Source organism: Limulus polyphemus, unplaced genomic scaffold (assembly GCF_000517525.1).
Source record: "Limulus polyphemus unplaced genomic scaffold, Limulus_polyphemus-2.1.2 Scaffold5550, whole genome shotgun sequence".
Taxonomy (NCBI): Eukaryota; Metazoa; Arthropoda; class Merostomata; order Xiphosura; family Limulidae; genus Limulus; species Limulus polyphemus.
The window spans coordinates 13,826-21,293 of NW_013671160.1; the positions used below are offsets into that span (position 1 = coordinate 13,826).

The window sequence follows — 7,468 nt, forward strand, 5'->3', positions numbered from 1 at the left end:
ATGATACTGAGGGTGTGTCTAGTCTTCTGATATTGTTCATTTGGGATTTGTCTTCCTTCGAGGTTAACCTCAATATCACCATAACATGATACTGAGGGTGTGTCTAGTCTTCTGATATTGTTCATTTGGGATTTGTCTTCCTTCGAGGTTAACCTGAATATCACCATAACATGATACTGAGGGTTGGCCTAGTCTTCTAGTATTGTTCATTTGGGATTTGTCTTCCTTCAAGGTTAACCTGAATATTACTATAACATGATACTGAGGGTGTGTCTAGTCTTCTAGTATTGTTCATTTGGGATTTGTCTTCCTTCAAGTTTAACCTGAATATCACCATAACATGACACTGAGGGTGTGTCTAGTCTTCTGATATTGTTCATTTGGGATTTGTCTTCCTTCGAGGTTAACCTGAATATCACCATAACATGATACTGAGGGTGTGTCTAGTCCTCTAGTATTGTTCATTTGGGATTTGTCTTCCTTCAAGGTTAACCTGAATATTACTATAACATGATACTGAGGGTGTGTCTAGTCTTTTAGTATTGTTCATTTGGGATTTCTTTCCCTGCAAAGTTAATCCGAGTATTACCAGAGCACGATGTTTAGTGTTTGTCTAGTCTTTTAGCATGGTTAACTTGTTGCTCTAGCAGAGAGAGGTCACATCTAACCCAGGGTAGGATTTTCAAAACAGTTGACCGTAAAACACAACTTTAGTAACTCGGCTTCAAAGTGTCGGTTGAGCAGTTTCTTCAACAAAAGAGCACTTCGTTGTGGTTGAACGGTTATCTACAATAGTGGAGCGAAAGCGGCCTAAACTCGTAACGTAAGCATGTCTCTTAATGACCAGTTTCCTCTGTGTTATCCCTTGTCAAAGGTTGCTACATTAGTGTATCCATTTTGAGAAGGTACTGTATCTCAACGTGAAGGAATTTTATCTCGCGAAATGTGTACCTGATTTGTTGTCTAAAGAAGATTCGCCAGTCATTATCGTTTAACTCTTTAAGTTTTAACTCCAGAATAAATCAATTTAGTACATTTTATGATGATCTGTGTGTTTAAAGTGATCCCAAGTTAACTATTCGAACAGATAGCCAGTCCACTGTGTAGTTTTGTGCTTAACTACAAACAAACATTGGATTTACAGCAACAAACTCGAACTTACTTTATAGGTCTGTGCTCCAGGATGATATATATACTAGAAGTAGGGAGATGTATACGTACGTTAATCCGAGACAAATTGTGAAATATGTATACACTGGAACAACTAACTTTTGGATCTCCCTGTACTTTGCAGAAATACGTAAAGAAAGGACTATATACTATACATAGAGCGGAAACTTCTCACAAACTGTTCTTCAAATATGTTCTATAATGAACACTTATCGGTTTGAAAATTAATATAAACAGCACCAAACTTTTATACAATTACAGTCTGTGCGTTTATAAAACAAAATAGAAAACTTAGTATGTCTACAGAAAAAGTTTACAATTTCTGGATACAACAATGGGTATTTAAATCACAATTTGGGTTTCAGGTTTTCGGTGTTTACATATTTTTTTACATGGTTTCATTTAGATATTTTAAAATCTGTATTTTTTTTCGGAGTTTTCGCTTTTGATACCGTAATGAGTGTACTAATATACCGTATATTCTCTGCACATTCATTTCTCTGAGTTCTATATATGTTAAAACTTTGTAAGAGTAGCTACTATTTTATATGAAATTATAAAAACAAACGTACCACTAACACACGAAAAATGTTCCTTTTCTGTCAGAGTAGTATCCCATGGCAACGTAGTTATAAAAGTACCAATAGTTGTATGTCCAACTGACCATTTCTGGTGTTTATTGGGAAAACGACGATTAGTTTTATTGTTATTATATGTATCGGGGGGGGGGGTATTTTATCGGTTAAAACCGAAATTTAGAGATAAATGAACCTTAACCAAAACACCAGTTATTTTCACTTGATAACTATTCAAATTTTAGCTCAATATAAATAAATAACAATATGGATCACAAGTGGTTTGTCTGTTTGTTTGAAGTTAAGCACAAAGAAACACATTGAACTATCCATGGGTATTTCAACCCTCTTCGTAAAGAGCATTACTGTAAAAACAAGCTTTTACGTTAGACTCCATCTAGGGTGAATAGTTTAATTAAGCATATTCACAGCTATCCTAACATTTCACTGGTGACCCGTGTCAATGTCCTGTCAAAGTTCAATGCAAAGAACATAACTTTCGTTAGTAATATTTGGGCTATTTCGAACAAAACCTGAAAGAGAGTGTCTCACTTCCTTAAGTAGAGCTCTGGACTTTGTCTTTCACGAAATCAACAAGTGTTATCTTATCTTCTTTTATTAGCAATCGTAATGTTATATCGAAGATCAGTCAGAAGAGCCCTCATTTCGTTCTGTGGATTACTAATAAAAGAAGATAATACTTGATTTCGTGAAAGACAAAGTTCAGAGCTCGTAATGTTATATCAAAGATCAGTCAGAAGAGCCCTCATTTCGTTCTGTGGAGCTCTGAACTTTGTCTTTCACGAAATCAAGTATTATCTTCTTTTATTAGCAGTTGCAATGTTATATCGAAGATCAATCAGAAGAGCCCTCATTTCGTTCTGTGGAGCTCTGAACTTTGACCTGAATGAGGACAACAAGCGCTATCCCCCATTTTTTTTCTTTTTCTGGTGCTATATAAAATACCAGTCAGAAGAAACGATTTGTTGTATGGAGTTATGAATTTTTCCTTTAAAAATGACCAAACGTTATATTCCTTTGTCAGTTTATTTGGAAGAAGGATAAAAAAAGACATCTATTATCCTCATGAGGATAATCTATTATCTATTATCAACAAATGTCAAACCCATCAGTGGCTCAGCAGTAAGCTTTAGGTCTTAAACGCTAAAATTTAGTGTTCAATCCTCGTGATACTAATATTGAAACTTATTTGTTCACTTTCAATTTTGAAGTGATTTTTTTTTCTTATCTGGAATATACAAAAATTTACTGCTTAGATTTTGAAGTACTTTAGTTTCTATCCATACAATAAAAACCGGAAAGTTTCTCTTTACAATGATACTGTATTCAGTTGGTATATAGATTTAACATTTCTTGATAGACATATCCTCTCATTCAAGCTACAATATCGACAACACTAGTACAATTGGTAGTTGTTAAGTTTAGCTTTACATAACGCATCACGAGTAGTTGGTGGCAGAAAAGTGAAAAAAAAACAACTTTAAACTCTATTCAAGATTCCATGCGTTACATGTCAGCTGTGTTATCTTACTGAATACTTTTTTTTTCTAATTTTTACCTTGAATACGTTTTCCGCGTTCTTCGCTACGGAAGATGAGCTGTAGCATAAAAATTAAAAACATTATCGGCACTTTGTTTTATGTTGAAGTCTGTTTTTAGTTTTTGTCTTTTGTGCACATGAGTGTTAGAACAAAAATTTTAAAAATTATCGGCACTTTCTTTTAAGTTGAAGTACGTTTTTTATGTCTTTTGTATACAAAGTAAATTCTTATGATTTTGAAAAATGTTCCCCATATAAAGAACTTGCCTTATATATTTTGTTAATACTTAGGCTTAAGTATTTATTTATAACTTAGGCTTACTTATGTAACTTGAAGTAATTAATTACTTGAGTTTTTTAAAATAAATTTTACGATTTTGGCAAGAAATCCGGTTCTGGCTATTTTGATGATTTTACTGAACTGCAGTAAATCGTTGTCTTTTATCTTGACTGCTCCACTCTGGCTAAGATCGCATTTTCCCATTACTCCACCCCCTAAAGAAAAAGAAAGAAAAATTCTTCTTCATTCTTAAATCATTGGTCACAAGATGTGTTTAGGGAGGATTGTGTAAAGTTTTATTTATACGTGATTATACTGATAATACGTTCTTCAATGAACACAGGTGACAGCAGTTAGTGTGTGTATGTACTGTAAGTAGGATATTATTCTTTTATTGTTACTTACGTTCATAATATTAGATAGAATCTTTAATCTATCTAATTTGATTGTTTTACACTGTTCGCTTACCATATGGATTTAGGACTTGCCTGAACCTCCTAAGCTGGTCGTACTTTGTGAAATATTGTTAGGATTACGGCCGAAAACATCGTTAACAGTAAGGATATCCAACTGATGAAACAATGCATTATAACCTTTTATAAGTAAAACCCTAAGAAAAGTATATTTAAGCTTATTAACCGATTTATTTTTGGTATATCTCTATGTAGGCAGCTTGCTTTCATGGAAGTTAATATCAATACAATAGAAAAAGAGCAGACAATTTCTTTTATCGTCAACTTTTGTGGAGATCCTGACGTTAATTTTTACGCATACAACTTTCGTCTCTTGTAAAGCAATACTAACATCATATTTTCTTTACAGCTTTCTTCTCGTGTGGAGCTAATGACGTTATCTTTTACCTTAATAGCTATAGTCTATCGTGGAGATACTAACGTTATCTTTTACCTCAACAGTTATCGTACATTGTGGAGATACTGACGTTATCTTTTACCTTAACAGCTGTCGTCTATCGTGGAGATACTGACGTTATATATCACGTGTACAGTTGTCCCTATTGTTTTACTAAAGTTATATTTTATTGATACATACGGCTATGTCTCTTTTGAAGTTAATAACGTTATCTGTTATTTGCGATATGTTGTCTCTTGTGTGTAGTTACTGCTAGTGTTATCTTTTCTTGTATAGCTTTCATCTCTCTTGGATCTATTAACACTAACATTTAGGTAGAAAGTTGTCATCTCTCGTGGAGTTACTAAAGTCATCCTTTACCTCGTACATCTGTTGTCAAGCTACAAACGTACTCTCGTCCGGAACAACTGATGTTAATTTGTTATTTATTTCTTCTTCTTTTTTTGTCTGTAAATATGTTGAACCTTTGCAGAGCCGTTACCGCTATGTTTTATCCCAACGGCTATCATATCTGGTGGAACTACTAACGTTGATTTATCTGTTCAGATGTTGCACCTGGTGGAGTTACTGATGTTGTTTATCTGTACAGGTGTTGCACCTGGTGGAGTTACTGGCATTTTTCATCTGTACAGGTGTTGCATCTGGTGGAGTTACTGACGTTGTTTATCTGTTCAGGTGTTGCACCTGGTGGAGTTACTGATGTTGTTCATCTGTTCAGGTGTTGCACCTGGTGGAGTTACTGATGTTGTTTATCTGTTCAGGTGTTGCACCTGGTGGAGTTACTGACGTTGTTCATCTGTACAGTTAGTTGTCTCTTGTACGGAACTATCATTGTTAAGTCTTATCCGTATATATGTTGTATTTGTGCTAAAATGCTATATGTTATTTTCATTTTATTAAGAAAAAGTAAAATTGAATAAATTCTATTGTTTATAATTTAGAAATTAAATCTAAACAAAATCATTGTGCAAAGGGTTCTTCACCTAAATACTAATAAAAAAAATAATTAATGTACGTACTACTTACATCAGTTCACTACTTATACAGTAACTTCGTCAGGCCTGATGAACAGATTTCGGAACAATTTCCAAGAGAATTGTTTTATAGATCTCATCATCCTGATAAAAAAAAAGTATTGAATCATCAGATGTCTTAATGCTGGAAATATCGCCTTTAGGCACAATCTCAAGGTGTAATGAAAAGGAAATTAACTCTATGCGCTTCGTAGCTTTTATATGGTGGTTATTTACGTGTTCACTATGAATTTGATGAATGAAGCATGGTTTTAACGATATACATTAATGCTATGTATTTCAGGCTAATGTCGAGGGCTAGGACGAGCCTTTGTTCCCACTGACCCGTGTCGAAGTCACGAGCATCTCCCTGGAGATGTATACTTTACATCTTGACTACCAGTTTAGCAGTGTATTTCTTTTGAATTATGTGACGTGAATGGAACAAGAAGCGGGGGGAAGGACTATATTATCTACTTTTTTTATAATGACCTTGCTTCTCGTTATTCGAATCCGAAAGAACTCTTGAAACGAAGCCGATCACAAAGTTGATACGTGTAGGACGAGAACGTGTGATGCCGATCTCTGAAACAATTTTCTTCAGTTGTCTTGCACTCCCATTGAATTTTCTTTAGTTGTCTTGCACTCCCATTGAATTTTATTCAGTTCTCTTGTACTCTCATTGAATTTTCTTCAGTTGTCTTGCACTCCCATTGAATTTTATTCAGTTGTCTTACACTCCCATTGAATTTTATTCAGTTGTCTTGCACTCCCCTTGAATTTTATTCAGTTCTCTTGCACTCCCTTTGAATTTTATTGAGTTCTCTTGCACTCTCATTGAATGTTATTGAGTTCTCTCGCACTCTCATTGAATTTTATTGAGTTCTCTTGCACTCTCATTGAATTTTCTTCAGTCTTGCACTCCCATTGAATGTTATTCAGTTCTCTTGCACTCCCATTGAATTTTATTCAGTTCTATTGCACTCCCATTAAATTTTATTCAGTTATCTTGCACTCCCATTAAATTTTATTCAGTTCTCTTACACTCCCATTGAATGTTATTCAGTTCTCTTACATTCCCATTGAATGTTATTCAGTTCTCTTACACTCCCATTGAATGTTATTCAGTTCTCTTGCACTCCCATTGAATTTTATTCACATTATCCTTCGAGTCGAGCCCTATATATCATTATATGATCTCCATACTGAAACTTTCAAGTCTTTTCTTTTTCACCTCCTTACTGTTTCTTTAAAATATCTTATTTACTCGCTAGATCCAAACTTATTAAAGTACTTTAATAAAGCGAGTTGAACATCATGAAAATGTTATACTTTTTTTAATTGAAGGACTCACATAGATGCAGTACGATTTGTTGGTATTTTCTAAGTTGTTCAAACAAATCTTTTCAATGCCTCAGCTTTGAACTTTTTTTTATCAAAATCACGGTGTATAAAGCAGAACATTTTAATATATCACGCGAAAAATCATGGTAGCAACATTTTAATATATCTCACAGATAATCACGGTAACAATGTTTTGTACAACACACAGAAAATCACGATAACAATATTTTAATATATCACGCGAAAAATCATGGTAGCAACATTTTAATATAGCACACCGAAAATCACGGTAACAATGTTTTAATATATCTCACACATAATCACAGTAACAATATTTTAATATATCACGCGAAACATTATGGTAACAATGTTTTAATATATCTCACACATAATCACAGTAACAATATTTTAATATATCACGCGAAACATTATGGTAACAATGTTTTAATATATCTCACACACATAATCACAGGTAACAATATTTTAATATATCACGCGAAACATTATGGTAACAATATTTTAATATATCTCACACACATAATCACAGTAACAATATTTTAATATATCACGCGAAACATTATGGTAACAATATTTTAATATATCACGCGATACATTATGGTAACAATATTTTAATATATCACGCGAAACATTATGG

The 7,468-nt window shown here is 33.6% G+C and overlaps 1 long non-coding RNA gene across 1 annotated transcript in view; it reads right to left on the reverse strand.

Annotated features, from left to right (window-relative positions):
• Nucleotides 1-2,786: 2,786 nt before the first annotated feature.
• The window catches only part of LOC111089206, a 37,369-nt gene continuing 32,687 nt past the window's right edge, over nt 2,787-7,468 (reverse strand). The window contains exons 2-3 of the long non-coding RNA XR_002613513.1: nt 5,483-5,574; nt 2,787-3,801 (exon numbers count right to left, since the gene is read on the reverse strand). This is a non-coding gene — a long non-coding RNA (uncharacterized LOC111089206). The remainder of the gene's footprint in view (nt 3,802-5,482; nt 5,575-7,468) is intronic.